The sequence below is a fragment of the Canis aureus genome, chromosome 13 (genome assembly GCF_053574225.1).
Source record: "Canis aureus isolate CA01 chromosome 13, VMU_Caureus_v.1.0, whole genome shotgun sequence".
NCBI lineage: Eukaryota > Metazoa > Chordata > Mammalia > Carnivora > Canidae > Canis > Canis aureus.
In genome coordinates, this window is record NC_135623.1 from 43,282,922 (window position 1) to 43,309,676 (window position 26,755).

Sequence of the window (26,755 nt, forward strand, 5' to 3'; positions counted from 1 at the left end):
CTTAGATATGAAGTAAAAATGAGCATGGAAGCCAGAGGGCAATGCAGGGTCAAATAGTATTCTACTCCTAGCCATCCAGTTTGTAAAAATTTATGAAATAGCCCATGGAGAAGTTCTCAGCAGAGAGAACATTTGAGGATTTACACGTGCACACACACACACATACACACACACGTGCATATGTGCACACTTAGAAGGCAGGGAGGGACATATGTGATATTTTTAGAACTCTTTCTCCAAAACAAGTTTTAAAAAATCACCAGTGTAACTATCTGAAAAACTCACATAAGTTGGGGTGGTAAGTGAAGAAGCCCTATATTTAAATGATGTTTTCATCGAAGTTTGAGTCATATTTTCTGAAATGTGTTTTATTCCACATAAGTTAAGTAGCCCCCAGGAACCTTTTCTCATTGCATGGCTGTGTATGCTCTATGCCATAAACTTCTTTTGAAACACTCTTTTAAATTTGATATGAAAGTACACAGTTTATCCTACAGCACAAGTCAGAAACTTAAAACCATCAGGTGCTGAACAGTGACAAAATCCATTCTTATGATTCAGAAGGATACATGCTTCATGGGCAAAAGGGAGGGAGCTTTTACTTTTGAGAAACAGTAGGAACACTGCAGGAGGTATATGTGGGATAATTGTAAATATAGTTTTTCCTTGCACGAGTGAATATTAGATTGTTAGTTAGGAATATTCTGAAACAATACAATTATCAGCGAGAAAACACTCAGATGCCTCATTGCGTTCAGTGGTTTCTTTTTATTAACCATAACACCTGCCGTTTCACAGCCTGTGACTCCATCTCCAGATACAAAGGGAAGGGGGTCCCACAACAAATATTGGGCTAATTTAAGCCTCCAAATAATAAAATAATGATCAAACTGTGTACTGAGTCTTAGTAATCTGGATATGTCATGTAAAAGCAGTTTTCTTCTTATCAGAATGAAATATATATGATCTGAACTGTTGATTCAACAAATATTAATGAAACGGCTTTTATGTGCCAGGCACTGTCCTAAGGCTCTGGAGTTGTGGTGTGGTGACTCAGATGGACAAGTTCCCTGGCTCAATGTCATTAATGGTTTCATGTATCAAGACTATGTTAAAAAATAATTGAATAGGTAAAGAATGAAAGGGAAACACAGTGGGGCATAGTGACATTCAACAGGCAGGAATGTAGAGCTAGACGAATCAATTCTGTTTATCCCTTTACTCTTCTCTGGTGTAGGTAAAAACACTGATTTACCATTCCTGAAATTTCCTCCATGTGGAGGGACACTCATTAGACATCCTACTCAGCCCTTAATGCTCTCTTGTTCCCTTCTTCCCATGGAAAGAGAAGAGGCTCACCTAGTGAGCCTAGTTGGGAGAGGACCTGGGCACATCTGACTTGCCGTCTTCCCCTTCCTGGGGAAGAATCTACCCTGTTCCTTGGCAAGATCTTCAGGGATGATTTCAAACTGCTGGAAGATGGCTGAGTTCCCTATGCCCTTTTGAGCACTGGCTTTCAGTGATGAGTGCCAGATGGCAGAGATGGATGGCACCAAATAATGTTGATCTTCAGGCCAAGACAGGAACTAACCTCTTAGATTTTATTTTCTTGGCCTTGGGCTCCTTAAGATCATGACCACTCTATGGTCTTACTTTGGCTCTGCACTGTTAACTATATAAACTCTGGGCATGGGCTTAGACTTTCAGGGCTCCAGTGGTGGCCTCACCCATGAAGAAGTATAAGATTTTATTTAAAAAGAAAGAAAGAAGGAGCGACAGAAGGAAAGAAAGAAGGGACCCTTTTTTTTTTTTTTTTTTTTTTTTTTTTTTTAGGGACCCTTAATATAAAGAGCATATGCTGTATTCCTGAGTTGCAGTGGGGAAACTATTCCACAAAATCTTTGTAGACTGAAAATCCAGAAAGGCATTTCAGAAAGCCTACATCTGGGACACTGTCTTTAGGTATCAGGTTTACTTAGAACATCAGGCAATACCTGGAGTAGTCTGGAAAATTCGCTTCAGTCTTGCTAGTAGAATAGGAGCAGTGGAGGAATGAAAACCAAAGATAGAGGAAGAAAGACAGTTTGATTATTTGAAGAAAAGAGAAATTCCTGGGACGCCTGGGTGGCTCAGTGGTTGAGCGTGCCTGCCTTCAGCTCAGGGCATGATCCGGGTTCCAGGATCGAGTCCCACATCGGGCTCCCTGCATGGAGCCTGCTTCTCCCTCTGCCTGTGTCTCTGCCTCTATCTCTCTCTCTGTACCTCTCATAAATAAATACATACATACAAACATACTTTTAAAAAAAAGAAAAGAGAAATTCCTTATATTAAAAAATGAGATATTCTTGGGCAAAGCAAACAGACATGCATGAGATGAATAGCAAGACTATGGATAAGCATTTATCTGTCTCTGTAGATTTTACATTTTATTAGGAAAACCAGATAATAAACAATAAGTAAGTTATATACTGTGTTAAAAAAGGTGTCATAGATAAGAAAATACATCAAGGTAAAGGAGAGTAGGAGTTCCTGGGAAGGAAGGGATGGTGGTGTCAAGGTGGGCCTTATTGAGAAGGTGGTATTGGAATAAAGATTTTAGGAGGTGACTAAGCCATATGGTGTCCCAGGAGAAGAGCATTACAAGTAAAGGGAATAGCTGGTGCAAACACAGGAAGGTATCTGGTGAGTTTGACGAGAAGCAAGGAGGCTATTGAAGTATAAGCAGAGTAAGCAAGGGGGAGAATAATAGGAGACGATATTAGAGAGGTAATGAAGGGCCATATTGTATAGACCCATTAAGGTCATTGTAGAGGCTAACTTTGAATAAGAGAGTCCTGAGATTGTTGTAGCAACGCAGGAGGGGAGTGAAGGTAGTTTGGAGTAGTAGTAGCAGTGGAGACTGGTCATCTTGTGGGTGTTTACAGTTGACCCTTAAACAACTTGGGAGTTGGGGGCACTGATCCCAGAGTCAAAAATCCATATATAGCTTTTGACTCTTCCAAAACTTTACTAGCACCCTACTGTTGACTAGAAGCCTTACTGATAACATACGCAGTCAGTTAATGCATACTCTATATATTTTATGTATTATATATTGTATTCTTACAATAAAAGAAGCTAGAGAAAGGAAAATATTATTAAGAAAATCATAAGGAAGAGAAAATACATTTATAGTAGTGTACTATATTTATAAAAAAAAATAGCCTCCTACAAATATACTCATGCAGTTCAAACCCATGTTGTTCAAGGGTCAACTATATTTGTATAATCCCACTATGTGAGACACCTGACAGCAGTGAATAATGAATGAATTACTGCTGCATGTATCAACGTGGGTGTATGTCAGAAATGTGAATGCAAAAGGTGAGACAAAAGAATCACCACAGTATGATGACACTTTTTAAAGTTCAAAATCAAGCAAAACCAAATAATAGAGTGTTTAGTTGTACAGCTATTTGTGGTAAATGTCTATGAGAATATTAAAAGGAGGTTAAAGAACCAAAGTTCAGGATTATAGTTGCAGCCACAAAGGGGTAGGAACCCCAAAATGGCTTTGGGGAGGAACACATAGAAAATTTGCTTGGCAATGTGCTGTTTCTTAAGTTGGGTGGAAGTTTGGGGGAATGTGTTTTATTGTGCTTCATTCGTAATTTATATACACATTACATATAGTCATTAGCTATACAAATACTCTGTTAAAAAGAAAAAAGAGAGAACAGATGATACTTGACCAAAAGGAGGAAGATAACCAACAGAAGGGACCATGTAGCAGGAATTAAAAGTGTGGGCGTTGCTTTATTTCTGGTTTAGCAGGAGCTCCAGCTATGGGAGGCCGCAGGAAGCCCCTGGAGTCATCACTGAGGTAGCTTTCCTTAAGAATATGAATGCATGCAGGCCCCTCTTACTCCCTGAATGGCAGCCATGAGGTGAGGGACCAGCCCCAACTTCTGGGAGAGAGAATGGCCTGGAATAGCCATGAAGGCGAGGGGACCTTAGTCCCATACTGGTGAGGGAGCAGACTGTGGACTTTATGCCCATCCCAATGCTCTCAGTGACTGATGGTGGACACCTGGGAAGGGACTGTATACACAGTCTGGGATTTTGTTTTGGATTCTAGTTGACCTGCTGTCTAATGTACTGTGTGAACTTGGTAGATGTTAGCTCTCTGAGCTCCAGGCTCCTCATCAGTATAATTAAGGGGTGAGACAAGAGCAATTGTCTTCATGTTGTCACCTTCAGAAATCCCTGGTGATACTGTTGGGTCACTTAGAGGAGTCTATATAGTTGAAAAGTAGTTTTCAGTCAGGCTACCCCTGGTTCAATCAGGAGCCAATCTGATGGATGTTGTGTTTCCATTCCATGTGTGACTTCATTTCAGAGGAGAGTTCTGTTGTTAAAACAAAAAGCAGTGAAAGCTCAAACAAGTAACAATTTGGAGACCAGTGGTCTAGATTAGTATCTCACAGATCGATCTATGTATTAAATTATTCAGATTAATTTAAAAAATGCAGATTCCCTCCAGACCTTACCCTTGATTTATTGAGTCAGTATTTTCAGGAGGAGGGTCCGCAGACACCTTTGTAACAAGCCTTCTAGGTGCATCTCACAGCGGCAGCCCCTCTCTGACCATAGGCTGGTTTTGGAAACCCCCTGATGTGCTGGAACTTTGGAGTTCTCCTCTAAGCACTAGCATACCATGAGCCTGTGTTTATATTCCTCCTGTGTGTAACACCTTCTGTTCCATTTGTTTATTTTTTCACCATTTTTGCAAAAACAACAGCTTCTAAGAACCAAAATATCAAAATGAAGCTGCCATCCAATTTTTATTTTTTTCCCATGTGCAAAATTTAGGATTGTTTTTCTGTTTTTTGTGTCTCCCCTCCTCTTGGAACATTGTGTATAAAAATAGGCTCTTTGTTTTTCTACAGTGCCTACCGCTGTAGCTCCCACATGCTTTGGAAATCATGCCATTCAAGTTTGAATAGATACTAAAGGAGCCCAGGGGGTAGTTTTCCCTTGCATCTTTTGGGCGACAAAATATTTCCAAACTGTGCTCTGACATTGATTTTGAAATATTTTCCCCTTCCTGTTTGCTCCCACCCTCCTGAAAGCATATAAGCATGCTTGATTGAATAGCCCACTGGAGAGAGTTAAAGATAAGGCTGGGAACACCTGCTCTTGAAATAATGTCTGTGGTTAGTACCCCCTAACAAAGAAATATGATTCTTAGAAGGGCCAGTAAAGGGCAGATGAAAGAATTAAGGGAATACGTGGGCTGAAACATGAGGTCAAACTAAGAAGATTAAGACTTTCAGCCCACAGAGATGAAGGCTGCATGGGGAGATGATCAAAGTCGATGAAGCCAGGAAGGGCATCAATATGTTTGTGTTCACCAAATTCCAAAGCACTAGGATGAGCAGGAAGACTCTTTGAAGCCTGAAAGAGGAGAAATTTAGGACAAATAGAAGAAAACATTACTTTACACAGCAAGTCATAAACTTTTGAAACAAGTCATTCCCAAGATATGGTCTGGGTTAAAAATAATAAAGGTTCACAAAACGTGTAATATATTTATAAGGCATAGAGACACTGTTTTTTTTGAGAGTGTATTATACTGTTCTGTGGTACCTCTTTGACATTTTATATTTGGGTTGGTGCCATGTTTGAGACAGAGTGCTTGGCTGTGTTTACTCTGCAGATAATCTAATATGACAAAATTTATGTCCTTCTGGGGTTAACACTTTATTCAGTCAGATGCCTTCAAAATTTTAAATAATGGAAATAATTTCCTTACTGTGTAGGATCTTGCTTTAAGAAAACCTTTTACCCATCTTGAAACCTTATAGCTTATTAGTTGATGAGGCCTGTTTTCACTAACAGTGAAAGGTGGGATGGGAATGAAACAACTATAATGATGAATATTTGCATTGTTTTTTCATTTTTCATGTTTAACCTCTAAACAGATTGGCAAGGCCGGAGAGGGAAAAGACAGGAAGAGGCCTCCACTGATGCCACTGATGTACCATGAAGCCCATACCAGTGAGAAAGCCATGTGAATACCTCTCAGCACCACACATGGGAATTCCTTTCTGAGGCAAAATGACCTTTCTGCCTTTTCAGTCATGCAAAAGGCTGACTGTTGAGGCTGACAGACAGGGAAACATTATATACTGGGATGTGAAGTTAGCCATAGGAAAGGTGGAGATCAGAAGAGATAGTAAAGTAGGAGTTTTAACCTTCCTTACTCTTTCTCAGATTCTGATAAAACATATCCATGAATAAATTATTCTAGTAATATTACACCAAATGGCAGGACCAAGAGTTGATTCCTTCCCACCCTATCAAAATTATACTGTAAAAATGGCTGAGTCATGTAAGGAAATTGCTGTGTAACAAACTATCCCAACACTTAGTGGCTTAAAGCAGCAACCATTGAATTATGCTCATGGGTCCTGTGAATTAGTAATTTAGGTGGTTAATCCCTTCTCTACAATAAATGAGACCTCCAAATGGCTGGGGGCAGAATGATCTTGAGGCTTTTTCACTCACATGTTTGACACCTGGGTTAGGAGGACTTAAATGTTGGGCTCAGCTGAAAATGTCAACCAGAGCACCTATATATGACCTCTTGGTGTGGCTTAGCCTCTCACAGCACAGCAGCTGGGTTCCCAATGGGGGAATCTGGAGATATGGAAGCTATCATATGGAAGCTATGTGGCCTTTCTGACACAATCTAGTTTCAGAAATCATGAAGTGATTTACTTTTGTTGCATTTGTTGGCATAAATAAATCACTGAGGCCAGTCCATATTCAAGAGAGGGGTATTAGACTCCTCCTTTTGGTGGGGGGTGGTGGTAAGGTAACATTGGCAAAGAATGTGTTGGAGGGTAGATATTTCATGGAAATCTTGAAAAATGAAATATAGTCTACCATAAGGATGTGTGTTGTATGCATGCATGTGTGTGTGTGTGTGTGTGTGTGTGTGTAAATGATAATCTTTTTCCCCCATGTTAAGATCTGAGAGGGGAATTCTTTTGGCATCCAGGAGACAGGGAATGCAGGATGTGTTTATTGAGGGTGGGAAGAGGTCAGAGGATTAAGAGCAATATTTGCAACTTATCCTTTAGATAAAACTTTCTTCAGTAAAGGATGAGCAAACAGGCAAACAAATAAAACCAACCTGGGGCCTTTGGAAAGTTTCTGCAACTTGAGAAACAAAGGACTGTTGCCTTGAAGATACAGATGGAAAGTATACTTTGAAAAATGACCTATTAAAATAAAAGAACATTTTTGAAATCTTTTTTGGAAGGAAGGAAGAACATAACTGAGACTGCAAAAAAAATGTGTCTGTTACCATGAAGAGAGAGTTGAGAGTCACTTTAGAACACAGAGGAAATCATCCAAGAGATGAACATGATGATAGCAAAGCTGATCAATATGGAAGGCAGAGAATAGATAGTGACACCCCAAGTATCAAGAATATCAATGGTATCAAAGTAATAATAATAGATATGAAGAAGAAAGCTTACCCAAATAGAAGAAAGATTGAGTCAGCATTTGATAGCACTCAATAATTCCCAGAGAAAACAAGCAGAGTAAGACTGGTTTCCAACATGTCCTTACAAAAATGTTCAAATTTAATAAGACAAAACATTGATGCAAAACCCTGAATTCCCAAAAGTTTTCATACAGAGGAATAAAAATCAAGCTGAATTTAGATTTCAACTCTATAATACTAAACACCACATGATAGAATAACCTTTGTAATATGAAGCACTAGGTAATAATAGTACTATGAGGAAAAAGTGTTTTGATCAAAGTGTTCATCCAAATTTTTATCAATGTGTGATAGCAGCAGAAAAGCATTTTCAACTGTACACAGTTTCAGAAAGTAACCACAGATGTATGATTTCTGAAAAATTAAGGATATTATCTGTTGATGGCTGGAATGAGAAAATATGCATATAAGACACTGATTATGTGGATTTCAGATTTCATATCTCATCTTGGATTAGCAAAGACTGACAAGTAGTCATGAGAGAGACAATGCTGATATTCTTAATTTACAAAGGGAGAAATGACAAAGATACTGACTCTACTGCTCCAAAGCTAATTAAAGATTGGTTGAGCAAAGTGGAGAAAAATTCAGCCATAATATCTGCAAAGGAGGTTGCAGCCCAGCCTGACTAGAATGTTCCAGAAAGAATCTAGATTGGAAGCTCAGAGATAGTGGGTAACTGAGAGAGTGGAAATGAGAGTGCAAAAAGCAGGGAATTGAAGGTGTATACTTAAAGGCCTGTTTAAATAAGGACATATAGACTCTTTTTTTCCTTCGGAAGGTCTAGCAACCAAACATTTTCCTCTAGGCAAAAACAATGACAGCAATACACTAAAAACCCAGAGTATTCTTTTCTAAAGAAATTGAACAAATATTTTAAGAGAACTTGAGCTGTTAGTGTGGGTATTATCACCCCGGAGGAGAGCCCTTCACATTCTGTCATTTTGAGGCCCATAAATACAACTGGTTCTTCTCACCTCTTCACCTTAAGGGAAGCCTGTGAGTTGGGAAATCCTGCTCCCATCCAGCCTTATATTTGAGGAAGTTCACAAACATGGAAAAGAAAGAGTGAAAGATAATCATAGAAAACTGACCCCTACAGAAAGAGAATCCAGGAAACTGAAAAGAATTTAAAAACCACAATAACAACTCTGTTGTCCTCAGAGAGATTTAAAGAATCTATTGCCTTCATAAAAGGAGACCAAGATGCCATGAAAGTGAAAAATACAAAGAACAAAGAAAAACACTTGGAAATTAGAGATGATTGCTCAAATAAAACATTCACAATAATTGGGAGGAAAAAGTTGAGGAAATATAAAAGGTAGCACAACAAGAGAGGCTACAAGGAGAGAAAGGATAGAGGTTAATTAAGGCGAAGACTGAAAAGTGTCCAGTGGATAGATTTAGCAAAAAAGGAGGCCACTGGTGATCTTGCCAGAAATAGTTTTAGGGGAGCAATAGAGTGAATACAACATCAGCGTCTAAATGATGTGATTTTGTCTGTCTGGCTTAAGACTGGTGCAGTGCTTCAAACTTAGTGGAAAAGAATCCGTATCTCATCCCAAATATATGATCCTAACTCATCTATATAGTTCAATGGATGGTCTTGAGTTCTTACCCAAAACTACCTACTGGATGGTTTGTCACTTTTGGTTCCAGGTGGGTAGCAGTGATCTCAGGCCAGAAATAAGCAGGGCCAAATTTGTCTAGATTGTTAATTAATTTTTCAGGACTCTAGGTTATATACCATTAAGGATCTTAATGATATTGATAGTATTTAGTTGCAAATTGGCTATTTCTACTAAGAGAAGGACATGTGGGTCATGTAATTAGTATCCATTACCATATCACAAAGTGGTACATAACTGTTGTGTGTGTGCGGAGGGAGGGGGGTAGCGGGCAAGGTGCAGAGGGTAGAGGGAGAGAGAATCTTAAGCTGGCTCCATGCCCAGCTTGCAGTCCAGCTCGGGGCTTGATCTCACAATCCTGAGATCATGACCTGAGCTGAAATCAAGAATAGGACACTTAACTGACTACCCTCCCCGCCCCGCCCCGCCGGTGCCTCTGGCATATAACTTCCTATATAAGCAGTTTGAGATGTTTCTGGCAGTAAGCATTGTGGTTTTCCACACATAAATAAAATAAAATAAAATAAAATAAAATAAAATAAAATAAAATAAAATAAAATAAAATAAAATAAAATAAAATAAATCCAAAGATAGATATTGGAAGAAGGAAATAAAGATTAGGTAGCAGGAAAAATGATCTTTAAACTACATTTTTCAAAGATTTACGTGAAGTATTTATTGGCCCTAAAGTAGTACTTCACCAGTAGCAGCTTCCTAAGAAAAGCAGCAGCTGGATATTGATATTATTATTATATTTTGAAAGGGGGAAAAGTTTGCCTTCCAGGTAAGAACTGTCTTGGAGTTCCTTGTTTAACTACAAACAAAGGGTTTTCAGCTCTGTGGTGCTCTTTAACTTTGTACCATTGGCAGGAGGCAAAATGATAATGGGTAATAGCTAAAAAAGTCACTTTTTATATAGCAAGTGAGCCTGAGACTTTCAGTCCTGCAAATTAAGTTAAAATGAATGGCTTCTGAACGGCACATTGGGTGACAGGAAGTTTATAAATGTTATGTCTCCTGAGGTGTTCCAGTAATAGTAAGTTTGGGCAGAATAAGCTTTTTCTGTAACAGTCTCATTGGAAGGACCAGCAGTCTCCAGAGAGATTGGTTAATAAGTCAGTTACCTGGGTGTTGAAAATGAAATAGAAGAGGTAGGGAAATAAAAAAGACTTTGAAAGAGAAAAATGTTAATTTAGCCAATTCAGTGCTTCTCTTACTAGAGTGATATTCAAAGCTGGCTAATGTACTCTCTGTGGTTTTGCTCTAATTTCAATTTGTATGACAGCCTCCGTGAATGCAGGGCTTTTTGTTTTGGTCATGTGGAGCTGACATGGAGAAGACAGTGGACATATGATTTAGGTTTGGTACTGGGAGAAGTTTGGAAATGGCATTAGGAAGACCACCAGGTGTGCTGTCTGATTGGACAACCCAGCATGTGGAATATGGTGCTGTTGCCATGAGCTACCCCTTTCCTACTGTTGCTTTTGTGGATCTCAGTAGGAATCAAGGCAATGGTAAGTGGTATATCTGTATGTCACAATCTGACAGTCGTCCCTACAAAAGCATTTTAATTTTCTCATGTAAAGGTGCTCTCATAGGAAACACAGTTAATTGGCTTCTGAAATGCATTGACACTTCAAGATCATTGGACAGATGACACTGTATAAGTTCACAAACAGAATGTGCTTGATTATGTACAAGAAAGAGTGTTTTTTTTTTTTTTTTTTTTTTTTTGAAAAAAGGCAGTGTTGTTTGCTCGAAGTGTTTTTTTTTTTTTTTTTCTCTTCTTGTTCTTGGGATGGATAAAATTCTGAAACGGCCCTGAGAGAGAGAAGATTGAGGTCTCTGTAGATTTCACAGGCCACCAACAGGTCTCATGGTTTTGTTTCCTACACGAACTCTACATATGTTTACACATAGTTTCTCCTATTTTCTGCTAGCCCAGAAGTTAATAGTGTTGTTGTTAAATAAATGAATGTATTAATTTTAATGTGAAATGATTTTTGAAAAAGCAATAGTGTTTTCTCAGGAAAGCTCATGAAGTATTCATTTTTCTATCACTACACTGTAAATTTGTTTACCAGTTATAATCATTTGAAGATTTAGTTTGTATGCTCTTGGGTGATTATTTTGACTGAGAAGTCAGGGAAACATGACATCATGTTACCATCTCTTACCTTCTGCCCTTCTTTCTCTGGTCACCATGTCATTGCCTCAGTTGAGGTGTGCATCCTCTCTTGCCTGGACTGCGGCAGTAGCCTCTTCCTAACTAGGTTCCTTTCTCCAGCTTTGTCTTTCTGCAGATCCTCCATATAAAAGTGATGGGTCTCAAGGACCTATATGATCAGGTGAATTCCTTCCATGGTTTTCAGGGTTTAGAATGATAGAATATCCAAACCCCGAGCAAAGCCATTCATAAATTGACCCGTTTTTTAAAATTATTATTATTTTTTAAATTTTTATTTATTTATGATAGTCACACACACACACACACGCAGAGAGAGAGAGAGAGAGAGAGAGGCAGAGACACAGGCAGAGAGAGAAGCAGGCTCCATGCAGGGAGCCCAACGTGGGACTCGATCCCGGGTCTCCAGGATCACACCCCTAGCCGAAGACAGCGCTAAACTCCTGTGCCACCTGGGAATCCCTTAAATTGACCCATTTCTATCTCTCTAATCTAGTGATTCTCAACCATGCTCAATTTTACCTCCCAGTGGACATTTGACAATGTCTGTGTACATTTTTATTGTTATTATGGTTTTGTGTGTGTGTGTGTGTGTGTGTGTGTGTGTGCGCGCGCGCACGCGTAACTGGTATCTAGTGGATAGAGGCCAGGGATGCTGCTGAATGTCTTACAATGCACAGGACAGCCTCTACAACAAAAAAGCCTGAAGTCTAAACTGTCTATAGTGCTGAGGTTGACAAACCCTCCTGGTGTCTAATTTGCTCATTTCTTCTATGCTTCCAGTACTCTAACCACAGGGAACTACTTACTCCTCCATGACTGTGCCATGTGGTGTCTCTTTTGTCCTGCTCTTTGCACATGCTGTTCCCTCAGACTGGAATGCCTCCCTCCTCCTTTACCATCTGGAGGTAAAGTGTTATCACTTTACCTGGGCTCTCATACCATCCCTTGAGCTCCTGTGTAATATATGCTGATGTGGCATTGTAATGTTGATTTTTAAATTTTTTCCCTTGTTCCCCACCCTGGGAAGAGCTATTCATGTCAGGCATCATGTCTGACATCTTTCTATTTGTGCCAACTGGTGTTAATCTTAGAATATAGTAGATGTTAAATGTATTTGTTTGTTGGATACTTGGCGAGATGCATGGATAATAGAGTCAGTGTTTATATCAGATGATAGAGATCAATATTGTTCATATTCCAAGGCTTCTAATATTTTGGCTTGGAAATTAATTATCCTTTTAGTCCACTTTTTTTCAGTGTCACCTTCTTGGTGACTTTCTTTTGATATCTGCTTTGACTACTGGTGCCTTGGATATAGTAGGTGATCAGTAACTATTCAATGAATGCTGGCTACAGTCTATGTAGCACTGGATAACCTTAGATTCATTTTCTTTAGGAAGTTAGGAAGAGATTTTTTCCCTTCAAAATTGATCTGGGTCACTTTGTTCCTACTTTCCCCCTCCAGGCCATTGGGACCTTCCTGCCCCCTACTCCACCCACTATAGATCAGCATACCCTCAAAACTGGGTGCAGAACTGAAGAGCCCAGGAGTGAGAAGGCTTTCTCACCAATACAGCTGCCTTAATTCACCTCACTTAAGGTTCTGATGGGATCAGAGCCTCAGATCCCATCCCTGCTGTGCTAGTAATGGCATAGGTTTATCTCCTCTTTGGGCCACAACCTCTTCTGTAGGTTCTGTCCCCTCCAATTATGAATGCTGGTTAGTTCACCCTGTTTCTATTCTCAAACAGCAAGTTGAGCTGTTTCTATCTTTAGCTTCCCTTTATCATCTGGAGGAGAGTGGTCTATCTAGTTTCTTCTGAATGTCCTTTCTTCCTCTGTCCAGAGACATGGATCATTAGGGAGAAATAACTTTCTCAGGGTCTGTATTCAGGTGATTTTCCATTCACTTATGCAGCTTCTGCATTCCCACCTTTTTCTCAATATAGTCAGTTGGCTGTTGATGGTTCTTGGTTTTGGACACATTTTCTTGTTCCCTGGCTTTTCCATTTTTATTATAGATTCTGGTCCACTTCTATCTGCAACATAATTATTTTTATTTCATGAAGTTTTCAGTAATTCTCCTGAACTCTTATTCTCTGTCCTCATTTCTCTGTAGGTACCCATTAGCACTTCTGTATCTTTCCTATCAATTTACCATATCCTTTCTAGGTGATGGCATTTTTTATAGGCCATTACTTGAGTCTTGCACCTATTGTACCTCTTGAGTAGCAGATGCTTCGTGGTCTTAATCTTTGGATTTTATTGTGTCTGGAAATGGAGTTGGATGTGGGGGGGGGTAGAAAGGGAGTATTTAAGGAAGAAAAAGGCAAGAGATCTTCATTTCAGTCTTATCAGAAAAGGACAAGGATCACAGTGACAGGGATTCCTTTCTATTAAACTCAGCTCTGGGTTTTGTAGAATTTCCTTCTCTTTCTTAAAGCCTTGATCTGTACTTCTACCCATAAGCAAAGTCTCAGTAATTTGTGGAGTTTGAAAAAGGAGCACCAACCCCATGAAGATTACTGTTGGAGTCTATTCAGTATTAGACATGACAAGCTAAGAAACATACACCTACCCATAGCGGCAGTCCAAGGGGAGGTAGGTAGGTGTGTTCAAGACTAGCGACATTAGATCAGCAACAAACTAAGGAAGAAAAAAGTTTTCAGCAGGAACTTCACAATTAGGAAATTGTCCTTCCCACAAATATTAAACAAAAACAAAAATAGAAATAAGCAATAGAAATCCTTCTCTTTCCTTTGCCACAGGCAGACAAAAAATACAGACAGTCCCACCAGCAGCTCAGAGATTAGACAGGCAGTAAGTCATTACACATCATAAACTGAGAGACAAACAGTGTATTCCAAGGGTTTACACAGAATGTAGGCAGCCAGCATGTTACAGAGAGTATTGGCAGGAAGAAAAGTATCCTCAGCAAAATGATTGATCATGAGAATGCATAAAGTGAACTCTGAAGTGTGTTGAAAGACTTAACAAAAGGACACTGATGAGAATTGCAGTTACTCCACTGTGGACCAGGGTGGAATAAGAATAGTTTGGAAAGGGAGGAAAGGAGGAAAAGTGCAATTCAGATTATGTCAGAAACACAGTCCCCTACCTTCAATGGCTAAGAGTTTTAGCAATTTTTTTTTTCCATAAGAAAGAATAAGGTGTTTCTTTTGGAACCCTACCCTCTTTCCTTTGTATTTGTATGTGAATGAAGTTCAGTTATTCTCAATATGCTTGTTATCTTCATGAAGTCTGAGGGTAACGTCACCTGCTCTTATTACACCCAGATAACTGAGCCTGTTTCAGCCATGAGTCAGGCATGCAGAATGGGAAGAGTGGGTAAGCATCAGTCTTACAGAATGTTGTCATGACCAAACTCCCCTATTTCTGCCCTAAGTTCTTTTGTAAGGTAAACCTCCTATAACCAGAATCTGATTAACCAGAATGTTTCTGTAGTCCCAATTCTCTCACAACACTTGCTGTGGTTTTGAATATTTTTAAAAATCTTATCAGAAAAAGGGCAAATATCAAGAAACTATATGGTAGCAATATGGAGTACATGAAAAATCTTGAAAGCTATTTACAATCAATGAATAAATAACGTGAGATTCATATAGATTCAGCTCAATCTCCTTTACATGATTTAAATCAGTAGCTATGGAAACTCCTACTTGAAGTTTTTTATAATAAGCATAAAATGCTGACCTCTGTCATCAAAGAAAGACTCAGCTGTGTTCAGGATGGTGAAGAGAACTAATAATGCATCTTCGAAGGGTTTAAAACAAAGGTCAAAAGCAAAGGTTCCAAGAACAATCTGAATACTTTTTTTAATGTAAAATTTAGCTTTTTCACAATGGGTTTGCCACCAGAACACAGGTGTCATGAAAACCACCACTAAACCTAAACCAAAATGGGAAAGGAAAAGACTCACATCAACATCATCATTGTTGGACATGTAGATTCGGGCAAGTCTATCACTACTGGCCATCTGATCTACAAATGTGGTGGGATCGATGAAAGAACTATCAAAAAATGTGAGGAGGAGGCTGCTGAGATAAGAAAAGTCTCCTTCAAGTATGTCTGGGTCTTGGATAAACTGAAAGCTGAACGTGAACATGGTATCACCATTGATATCTCCCTGTGGAAATTCGAGATCAGCAAGTATTATGTGACCATCATTGATGCCCCAGGACACAGAGACTTTATCAGAAACATAATTATAGGCACATCTCAGGCTGACTGTGTTGTCCTGATTGTTGCTGCTGGTGTTGGTGAATTTGAAGCAGGAATCTCCAAGAATGGGCAGACCCATGAGCATGCACTTCTGGCTTACATACTGGGTGTAAAACAACTAATTGTTGGTGTTAAAAAAAATGGATTCCATTGACCCACCCTACAGCCAGAAGAGATACGAGGAAATCATTAAGGAAGTCAATACCTACATTAAGAAAATTGGCTACAACCCTGACACAGTAGCATTTGTGCCAATTTCTGGTTGGAATGGTGACAACATGCTGGAGCCAAGTGCTAACATGCCTTGGTTCAAGGGATGGAAATTCACCCATAAAGATAGGAATGCCAGTGGAACCACACTGCTTGAAGCTCTGGATTGCATCTGCCACCAACTCGTCCAACTGATAAGTCCTTGTGTCTGCTCCTCTAGGATGTCTACAAAATTGGTGGTATTGGTACTGTCCCAGTGGGCTGAGTAGAGACTGGTGTTCTTAAGCCTGGCATGGTGGTCACCTTTGCTCCAGTCAGTGTTACAACTGAAATAAAGTCTGTTGAAATGCACCATGAAGCTTTGAGTGAGGCTCTTCCTGGGGACAATGTGGGCTTCAATGTCAAGAACATATCTGTCGGGATCCCTGGGTGGCACAGCGGTATGGCGCCTACCTTTGGCCCAGGGCGTGATCCTGGAGACCCAGGATCGAATCCCACGTCGGGCTCCCAGTGCATGGAGCCTGCTTCTCCCTCTGCCTGTGTCTCTGCCTCTCTCTCTGTGACTATCATAAATTAAAAAAAAAAAAAAAAAAAAAAAAAAGAACATATCTGTCAAAGATGTTTGTCGTGGCAATGTGGCTGGTGATAGCAAAAATGACCCACCAATGGAAGCATCTGGCTTCATGGCTCAGGTGATTATCCTGAACCATCCAGGCCAAATCAGTGCTGGATATGCACCTGTGCTGTATTGTCACAGCTCACATTGCTTGCAAGTTTGCTGAGCTGAAGGAGAAGACGGACGGTCGTTCTGGAAAACAGCTGGAAGATGGTCCCAAGTTCTTGAAATCTAGGGATGCTGCCATTGTTGATATGGTTCCTGGCAAACCTATGTGTGTTGAGAGCTTCTCTGACTATCCTCTTCTGGGCCATTTTGCTGTTTGTGACATGAGACAGACGGTTGCTGTGGGTGTCATCAAAGCAGTGGGCAAGAAGGCAGCCGGAGCTGGCAAAGTCACCAAGTCTGCCCAGAAAGCTCAGAAAGCTAAATGAGTATTATCCCCAATACCTGTCACCCCAGTCTTAATCAGTGGTGGAAGAACCATCTCAGAACTGTTTGTGTCAATTGGACATTTAAGTTTAATAGTAAAAGACTGGTTAATGATAACAATGCATCGTAAAACCTTCAGAAGAAAAGAGAATGTTTTGTGGACCATTTGTTTGTGTGTGTGTGTGTGTGTGTGTGTGTGTGTGTGTGTGGCAGTTTTAAGTTATTAGTTTTTAAAATCAGTACTTTTTAATGGAAATGACCAAAAAATCTGTCACAGAATTTTGAGAATCCTTAAAACAAAAGTTTAATGAGTAAAAAAATAAAATTTAACACACAAAAGTGAGAGGATGATATAATGATCCTAAGGTTCAATTAGATTCGAGTCCAGTTTTTAGGCAAGACTTTTTCCTGGGTGGTGTTCTATGCTTTTTGTTGAAATGAAGCCATAGCGTCTGGTTGTCCCACTTGAAGTGAGACTGAGATCCATGAGTGGGGACAAATATGTTACCCTCATCCCTCCATTATAAAGTTTCTGGTTTTTGGTGATTGTTATCTAGATCCACTGTTCTTTATTTAAGGGCTTGAAAAAGGTTGATTTTCTGATTCTATCATTCCTTCTGCATTTATTTGCAGAAATTTTCCAAAAAAGGAATTCCTTTCATTGACTATTTGATTACCCTGAAATACATAAAGTACCCCATTAGGTATAGGAAGGGCAGAATAAATAACTCATTCATTTCTTTTATTTTTTAGCTTTTAGAATCACTTGTTGGAGCCCCAATAATTAGATTTGTGGCCACTTAACAAATGGGACCTGTGGGTTTGTGTTTAAATTCCATTTGCTAAGGTCATTGATGAGATGCTTTTGTCTCCTCATTCTAGAATTATATTATTTTTCTTGGTCAACTGTAACCTTCCTACCTCCCACACATAAAACTGCCTTCAACAAAAACTAGTAAAAATTCTCAAACAGAAGTGACAGTAGAGGTGTTGAGTTGAAGGAAGAGTTATGGTTTTCATGTTCTTTCTTCAAGAATTTGATTTGAGTTTAATGCAAGGACCTCCCAGACCTGACATTGCAAGGGTAGGTTTAAATATAAATTCTAGATGTTGAGCGGTGATGTATGGTCTCTTCTTTTCCTTGTGGCAGCTGTATTGTAAGGACGTGCACATGCTTATGATATATGGACAGGAAACTCCTGTGGAAGTGGCATTGTTGTATGTTGGGCTCCATGTATCCTGGAAAGGATGTAATTGGTATGGCCAGCATGCTCTGTCAGGCATTTTAGGAAGTAACAATAGCATGCTTCTATGGAAGATTTCTACTTTACTGTAGACTGTACTGTAAATAGGTCTAACCCAAGGAATCATTAGCTGTACTAACAGTGGGCAATGTACTAACTTGATTAGTACTTTATTTTGGAGATCAAGTGGCACAGAGGGAGAAGGAATTATTTGAAAGATAAAATAAATGTATATATATGTATGTATGTATGCATGTATTTCCCTCTTTTTTTTTAAGTCATCCCTTGGGCCTCTGAATTCAGTTTGATGACTGTAGAATGCTGAAAGTAAAAAGCTTATGGTTTGGGGGCACCTGGGTGGCTTAGTCAGTTAAGTGTCTGACTCTTGATTTTGGCTCAGGCCATGATCTCAGGGTTGTGAGATTGAGCCCAGCGTTGGGCTCTGAGCTAGGCGTGGAGCCTGCTTAAGATGCTCTCTCCCCCTCCCCCTCCCCTCCTCTCCCTCTTCCTCCTCAAAAATAGCTTATGGTGTTTGGATAAAAAAGCTTCATGAAATTTAATTTTTGGAAGCTGTGTGTGCTAAAACCTTTTAGAGAACAAGACTAAAGTCAGTATCAAAGAGACCTTGAAAAAAAAAAAAAAGAAAAAAAAAAAAAGAGATCTTGGAGGATAGGGTTACTGGATAAAATATAGGATTTCCAGCCTAAAGTTGAATTTCAGATAACGATTACATTTTTAGTAGAAGTATATCTCAAATATTGCATGGGGCATTATTCCACTAAAAATATTATTCTTTTATCTGAAATTCAACTTTAACCGGACATCTTGTTATTTTATTTGCTAAATCTGGCAACTCTGCTTGGATGGCTGACAGAACAATCTGAGAGTTGTTTGTGGTCCTGTGTGCTGAGCCTCCAGCCCTATAATTATCTCAGGAAAACTCAAGGGAGTGCTAGTAATGTCCATGAATATTCCTATACTATGTGCTGATGATATTCATCAGAGCAAAACCTGCTGTTACCTAATAGACTTACTTTTTAATGTCTCTCCTAATTTTATAAAAGTGAATAGCATTTTCTGGGGCATAGCATTTTCTGGGGCATAGCATTTTCTGGGGGTCAGAAGATCCCAGGCTAATCAGTCTTTTTCACTGAACATCTTAGTTATGTGAGGTACTCATCTGGGAACTGTGAAATACTAGGGGACAGGGCAGTTGTCTTTAGATTTAGCTGGGTGAAGTGGATACTGAATAAAATTTTATTTAGCTTGTTCAGACATCTAGTGAAGAGGCCAGTGTGAAACTTGCATCTTTCATGACCTGGTTATAGAACTGGAGAAATTAAAGGAGGTGTGAATATCTATTGGTTTTAAATGTTGTTGCAAGAAATAGGTCACATCAAAGCCTATATTTTTGGTGATCCTTGAGAAATTTGCAATCGAGATTTCTCTGTACTTTCAGCAATGTCTAGAGGTGTTTCTTTTTTCCTCTTTATATAGCCCATGTTGATTTTTGTAGTGTATGTAAATCTGAAATAGAAACAGGGACACCAGCCATCTGCATGTGATGTTGAATAATTCTCTAAAAGGAGCCTTACTTATAACATAAAGAACTAAAAGTTTACATAGTTGATCATACAGGGCTTAATGATTTTATTTGTCTTTTGTAAACGGTATTTCCTTTATTTCAATGTTGTTTCTATGAGCTGCCATCTTTGTAAAACATGTCTGCAGAGTCAGCTTCTGTGGATTGGTCGAGGGATGTTACTTAATTAAAAACTGGACCAATCATAATAGAGCTCTGTCCTTAACCCTTTCTGTGATCACCTGAGATGTCTCCAGTATTCCTCCAAAAACCAGTAAGTTCCTATTTTACCATAAATCAAAAAGTTTAAGTTGGGTTTCTAAAATTTGCAACCAAAAGAATCCCAACTCAGAATTAAATTTTTATGAAATATTTGTATAAGCCTTTTGGTTGCTTTAAAACAAAAAGAAAAAGAAAAAAAAATAAAGCCCAACCTTGCCTCAGCCTACTCTTGAAACATTTCTGTTTACATATATTTTAATGTTGGCCCACTTCCAGGAAGATTTTTTTGAAATTCTTTTTTAATTCAGGGAACGATCATATTTCATTATTTATACTACTCTAATCACAATTTATATCATATTATATCACAATTATTTTGCTCACCTCTTTTTCCTGTACTTGTTAGTAGAGATCATTCTTTTACTCATTTTAGTAATGCTTGTAATACATACATTGTAAGTCAAAAATAATATTAAATGGATGAATAAATATTCTCTCAGTTATTTGTTCTTATTGGAATATAATAGAGGTTTGGGTTGTTTTATCCCAAAAAAGCAACTTATAATAATTTTTTTTATTACTTAGGGATGTACACATATGCATGTGGTGTATATAATACAACATAGAAAAATTCATTTTTGAAAATCTGATTTGAAAGGCAGTGGAAAGCTGTGCCTGGCTTATGGAGAAAGAGAATTTTGTCCATCTACGTTCTCTGTATGCTCTGAGAAGACCAGCCTCCATAATGAGTGACAGAATGACAGAGGGAACTTCTTAATTGTCATGGGCCATTAGAGACAGTGAAAAAGATTCCCAGCCACATGCTTGAGTTGCTTCTGGGAGGATAACAGAATGAGGCTCATTAATAAAGTCAGGCTGTGGAATGGACTGGATTGCCAGAGAAAGCCATAGTGAAGGGAGGCACGGGGGGCACTCAAGTGAAGTCCCCCTGAGGGAAAACATCTGGAGGCTGCCCAGAGTATAGTGGGTGGAGTATCAGAGAGAGTAGCTCCAGGTACAATACTTTGATGATCCCTAACCCGAGTTGCTTGGACTGGCCCATTGTAGTTTCTGGGGAAGAATTGTATCTCTGGGGCCTATGAACTCTTTTTTTTTTCCTAAGGGAAAACCCTTAAGGTGACTTTTTATAGGAAGTAGAAGGAACTATTTTCTTGGCCAGAGATGAATGTCAGAAGTTGGCCTTTCTGAAGAGGCCAGCATAGGTGAGAATAGCTGCAGGAAGGCTTTGGATAGAATTAGGGAAAGTGAGATGAAGAGCAGAAGGGTTATGGGGTTCATTTCCATAGCCATCTTCCTCCTAGGTCTCCTTTTCTGTCCACCCCAGAATCAAGGGGGGGAATAATTGGGGAAGTGATTCCTGGAAAAGTCTAGACCTAGTAATAATCAAGCCAGTGGGGCCTTATAGGCTGGTAATGTGGTAAACATGAGATAGGTATATTGCTTATACAGTGTTACAGTAAGTATAAAATACTATGTAGCATTATAGTAAATAGTGTTATCATATTATAGTAAATGTATAAAGTATTACAGAAAACACAACACATTTGTATTCACTTGGATGAAGTTAGGATGTTAGAGTGGCAGGTTAACTATTTCCAATTATCCATCGGTTTGCAATTTTTCACTGTCATCAATAATATGGCTATTGATTCATTGTATGAGTAAATCTCTGTCCATACCTCTGATTATTTGCTTAGGATAAGTTCCTGGAAGTAAAGTTAAATCCAGGAGTATAAATAATTTTAAGGGTCTTTGATACCTACTGCCAAATTGCTCTTTAGGAAGGGTGTACTAATGTACATACCAGCTCATAGTATATGACAGTTTCTATTTCAGTGATAACATTATGAGCCTTGAATGTTATCATGAAAATGCAAATCTTTGCACAAGTGAAAAATGGGTATGTTTTGAGTTTACTGTTCGCTTTTTGCTGTATTAATGTTGTAGAGATAAAATACTTCCTCTACCCTTCTAGTTTCTTTTGGCTGGCCTATTAAGTTGACATAAGACAGATTAACAAGAGAAAAACAACTTTGATTATGTTTAACTCTTTGAGGAACCTCCACACAGTTTTCCAGAGTGGCTGCACCAGTTCACATTCCCACCAACAGTGCAAGAGGGTTCCCTTTTCTCCGCATCCTCTCCAACATTTGTGGTTTCCTGCCTTGTTAATTTTCCCCATTCTCACTGGTGTGAGGTGGTATCTCATTGTGGTTTTGATTTCTATTTCCCTGATGGCAAGTGATGCAGAGCATATTCTCATGTGCATGTTGGCCATGTCTATGTCTTCCTCTGCGAGATTTCTTCATGTCTTTTGCCCATTTCATGATTGGATTGTTTGTTTCTTTGGTGTTGAGTTTAATAAGTCCTTTATAGATCTTGGAAACTAGCCCTTTATCTGATACGTCATTTGCAAATATCTTCTCCCATTTTGTAGGTTGTCTTTGAGTTTTGTTGACTGTATCCTTTGCTGTGCAAAAGCTTCTTATCCTGATGAAGTCCCAATAGTTCATTTTTGCTTTTGTTTCTTTTGCCTTCGTGGATGTATCTTGCAAGAAGTTACTGTGGCTGAGTTCCAAAAGGGTGTTGCCTGTGTTCTCCTCTAGGATTTTGATGGAATCTTGTGATTATGTATGTATGGGAACCTCACGGAAGTATGAGACTCACATGTGGTCAGGCAATTGAGGTTTATATGCCATTATGAGCTGAAGAAGGGGGTAGGAGTCTGAGGTTTCAAAGGGGATGGAGACAATTTATAGGAAGATGAGAAGAGCAGATGTTTGGTAACAAATGTTTGTCGTACTACAGACTCAGTGGGAACCAGAGAGAAGTTTGATCTTCAAGCCCTGCCAAACTCCCGACAGTTTACCACATCTAGCACATATTCTTTGTAGTTATCTGTGGTCATAATTCTCTTTCTGGAACAAGCCCTCTATCTAAATTATTTTCCCTTTTAAAAGAATTCATTTATTTATTTGACAGAGATAGTGCACTCAGAAGTGGGGGAGGAGGAGCAGAGGGAGAGGGAGAAGCAGGCTCCCCTCTGAACAGGGAGCCTGACCCACGACACAAAGGGCTGGATCCCAAGATCATGACCTGGAGCTGAAAGCAGACACTTAACCGACTGAGCTATCCAGGTGACCCCCTAAATTCTTTTAGGTGAGGTAAAGCTCTTCCTGAGTGTTTGAGCCTTGATTGACTTCAGCTCAACATAATCCACATAGCAAAGCAGCACATTTTGGGAAGGCTTGTTCTGAACCCCTTCAATATGATGTATTATATTAATAAAATTTCCTTTATAGTACTTAGATAAATGCTACTTGTTTTTGGTAGAATTATTTTTAAAAAGAACAACTTGATTTCCTTTTTATGAAAGAAATATGTTTAGGATAGAAGGTAGGAAAGCAGAAAAGAGAAAATAAAGATCAACTATAATCCTGCCTCCTGGAAATAACCATTATTAAAGTTTAGATATATACAGTAGATTCTTGAACAATGCAGGGCTTGGGGTTACTGATCCCCTACACAGTTGAAAATATGCATTTAACTTTTGAATCCACAGAAACTTAACTATTGTTACCTTAGTGTTGACTGGAAACCTTACTGGTAACATAAACATTTAATACATGTTTTGTATGTAATAGCTATTATATACTGTATTCTTACAAAGATAAGCTAAGAAAAGGAAATGTTATTTATTTATTTTTTTATACTAAATTTATTTTTTATTGGTGTTCAATTTACCAACATACAGAATAACACCCAGTGCTCATCCCATCAAGTGCCCCCCTAAGTGCCCGTCACCCATTCACCCCCAACCCCCGTCCTCCTCCCCTTCCACCACCCCTAGTTCGTTTTGCAGAGTCAGGAGTCTCCATGTTCTGTCTCCCTGTCTGATATTTCCCACACATTTCTCTCCCTTCCCTTATATTCCCTTTCACTATTATTTAAATTCCCCAAATGGGGAGTATATGAGAACATATAATGTTTGTCCTTCTCCGATTGACTTACTTCACTCAGCATAATACCCTCCAGTTCCATCCACGTCGAAGCAAATGGTGGGTATTTGTCGTTTCTAATGGCTGAGTAATATTCCATTGTATACATAAACCACATCTTCTTTATCCATTCATCTTTCGATGGACACCGAGGATCCTTCCACAGTTTGGCTATTGTGGACATTGCTGCTAGAAACATCGGGGTGCAGGTATCCCGGCGTTTCATTGCATCTGTATCTTTGGGGTAATTCCCCAACAGTGCAATTGCTGGGTCGTAGGGCAGGTCTATTTTTAACTCTTTGAGGAACCTCCACACAGTTTTCCAGAGTGGCTGCACCAGTTCACATTCCCACCAACAGTGCAAGAGGGTTCCCTTTTCTCCGCATCCTCTCCAACATTTGTGGTTTCCTGCCTTGTTAATTTTCCCCATTCTCACTGGTGTGAGGTGGTATCTCATTGTGGTTTTGATTTCTATTTCCCTGATGGCAAGTGATGCAGAGCATATTCTCATATGCATGTTGGCCATGTCTAAGTCTTCCTCTGTGAGATTTCTGTTCATGTCTTTTGCCCATTTCATGATGGAATTGTTTGTTTCTTTGGTGTTGAGTTTAATAAGTCCTTTATAGATCTTGGAAACTAGCCCTTTACCTGATACATCATTTGCAAAAATCTCCTCTCATTCTGTAGGTTGTCTTTTAGTTTTGTTGACTGTATCCTTTGCTGTGCAAAAGCTTCTTATCCTGATGAAGTCCCAATAGTTCATTTTTGCTTTTGTTTCTTTTGCCTTCGTGGATGTATCTTGCAAGAAGTTACTGTGGCCGAGTTCAAAAAGGGTGTTGCCTGTGTTCTCCTCTAGATTTTGATGGAATCTTGTCTCACATTTAGATCTTTCATCCATTTTGAGTTTATCTTTGTGTATGGTGAAAGAGAGTGGTCTAGTTTCATTCTTCTGCATGTGGCTGTCCAATTTTCCCAGCACCATTTATTGAAGAGACTTTCTCCCAATGGATAGTCTTTCCTCCTTTATCGAATATTAGTTGACCATAAAGTTCAGGGTCCACTTCTGGGTTCTCTATTCTGTTCCATTGATCTATGTGTCTGTTTTTGTGCCAGTACCACACTGTCTTGATGACCACAGCTTTGTAGTACAACCTGAAATCTGGCATTGTGATGCCCCCAGCTATGGTTTTCTTTTTTAAAATTCCCCTGGCTATTCGGAGTCTTTTCTGATTCCACACAAATCTTAAAATAATTTGTTCTAACTCTCTGAAGAAAGTCCATGGTGTTTTGATAGGGATTACATTAAACGTGTAAATTGCCCTGGGTAACGTTGACATTTTCACAATATTAATTCTGCCAATCCATGAGCATGGAATATTTTTCCATCTCTTTGTGTCTTCCTCAATTTCTTTCAGAAGTGTTCTATAGTTTTGAGGGTATAGATCCTTTACCTCTTTGGTTAGGTTTATTCCTAGGTATCTTATGCTTTTGGGTGCAATTGTAAATGGGATTGACTCCTTAATTTCTCTTTCTTCAGTCTCATTGTTAGTGTATAGAAATGCCACTGATTTCTGGGCATTGATTTTGTATCCTGCCACGCTGCCAAATTGCTGTATGAGTTCTAGCAATTTTGGGGTGGAGGCTTTTGGGTTTTCTATGTAGAGTATCATGTCATCGGCGAAGAGGGAGAATTTGACTTCTTCTTTGCCAATTTGAATGCCTTTAATGTCTTTTTGTTGTCTGATTGCTGAGGCTAGGACTTCCAGTACTATGTTGAATAGCAGTGGTGAGAGTGGACATCCCTGTCTTGTTCCTGATCTTAGGGGAAAGGCTCCCAGTGCTTCCCCATTGAGAATGATATTTGCTGTGGGCTTTTCGTAGATGGCTTTTAAGATGTTGAGGAATGTTCCCTCTATCCCTACACTGTGAAGAGTTTTTATGAGGAATGGATGCTGTATTTTGTCAAATGCTTTCTCTGCATCTAATGAGAGGATCATATGGTTCTTGGTTTTTCTCTTGCTGATAATGATGAATCACATTGATTGTTTTACGAGTGTTGAACCAGCCTTGTGTGCTGGGGATAAATCCTACTTGGTCATGGTGAATAATTTTCTTAATGTATTGTTGGATCCAATTGGCTAGTATCTTGTTGAGAATTTTTGCATCCATGTTCGTCAGGGATATCGGTCTGTAATTCTCCTTTTTGGTGGGGTCTTTGTCTGGTTTTAGAATTAAGGTGATGCTGGCCTCATAGAACGAATTTGGAAGTACTCCATCTCTTTCTATCTTTCCAAACAGCTTTAGTAGAATAGGTATGGTTTCTTCTTTAAACGTTTGATAGAATTCCCCCTGGGAAGCCATCTCGCCCTGGACTTCTGTGTCTTGGGAGGTTTTTGATGACTGCTTCAATTTCCTCCCTGGTTATTGGCCTGTTCAGGTTTTCAATTTCTTCCTGTTCCAGTTTTGGTAGTTTGTGGCTTTCCAGGAATGCGTCCATTTCTTCTAGATTGCCTAATTTATTGGTGTATACCTGTTCATAATATGTTTTTAAAATTGTTTGTATTTCCTTGGTGTTGGTAGTGATCTATCCTTTCTCATTCATGATTTTATTAATTTGAGTCTTCCCTCTCTTCTTTTTAATAAGGTTGGCTAATGGTTTATCTCTCTTATTAATTCTTTCAAAGAACCAACTCCTGGTTGTTGATCTGTTCCAGAGTTCTTCTGGTCTCGATTTCGTTGAGTTCTGCTTGAATCTTAATTAACTCTCTTCTTCTGCTGGGTGTAGGATCTGTCTGCTGTTTTTTCTCTAGCTCC

The 26,755-nt window shown here is 39.1% G+C and overlaps 1 long non-coding RNA gene across 1 annotated transcript in view; it reads right to left on the reverse strand.

Annotated features, from left to right (window-relative positions):
- Positions 1 to 3,798: 3,798 nt before the first annotated feature.
- LOC144282371 (uncharacterized) overlaps positions 3,799 to 26,755 on the reverse strand; it is an 85,644-nt gene continuing 62,687 nt past the window's right edge. Inside the window, exon 4 of the long non-coding RNA XR_013350792.1 lies at positions 3,799 to 4,387. This is a non-coding gene — a long non-coding RNA (uncharacterized LOC144282371). The remainder of the gene's footprint in view (positions 4,388 to 26,755) is intronic.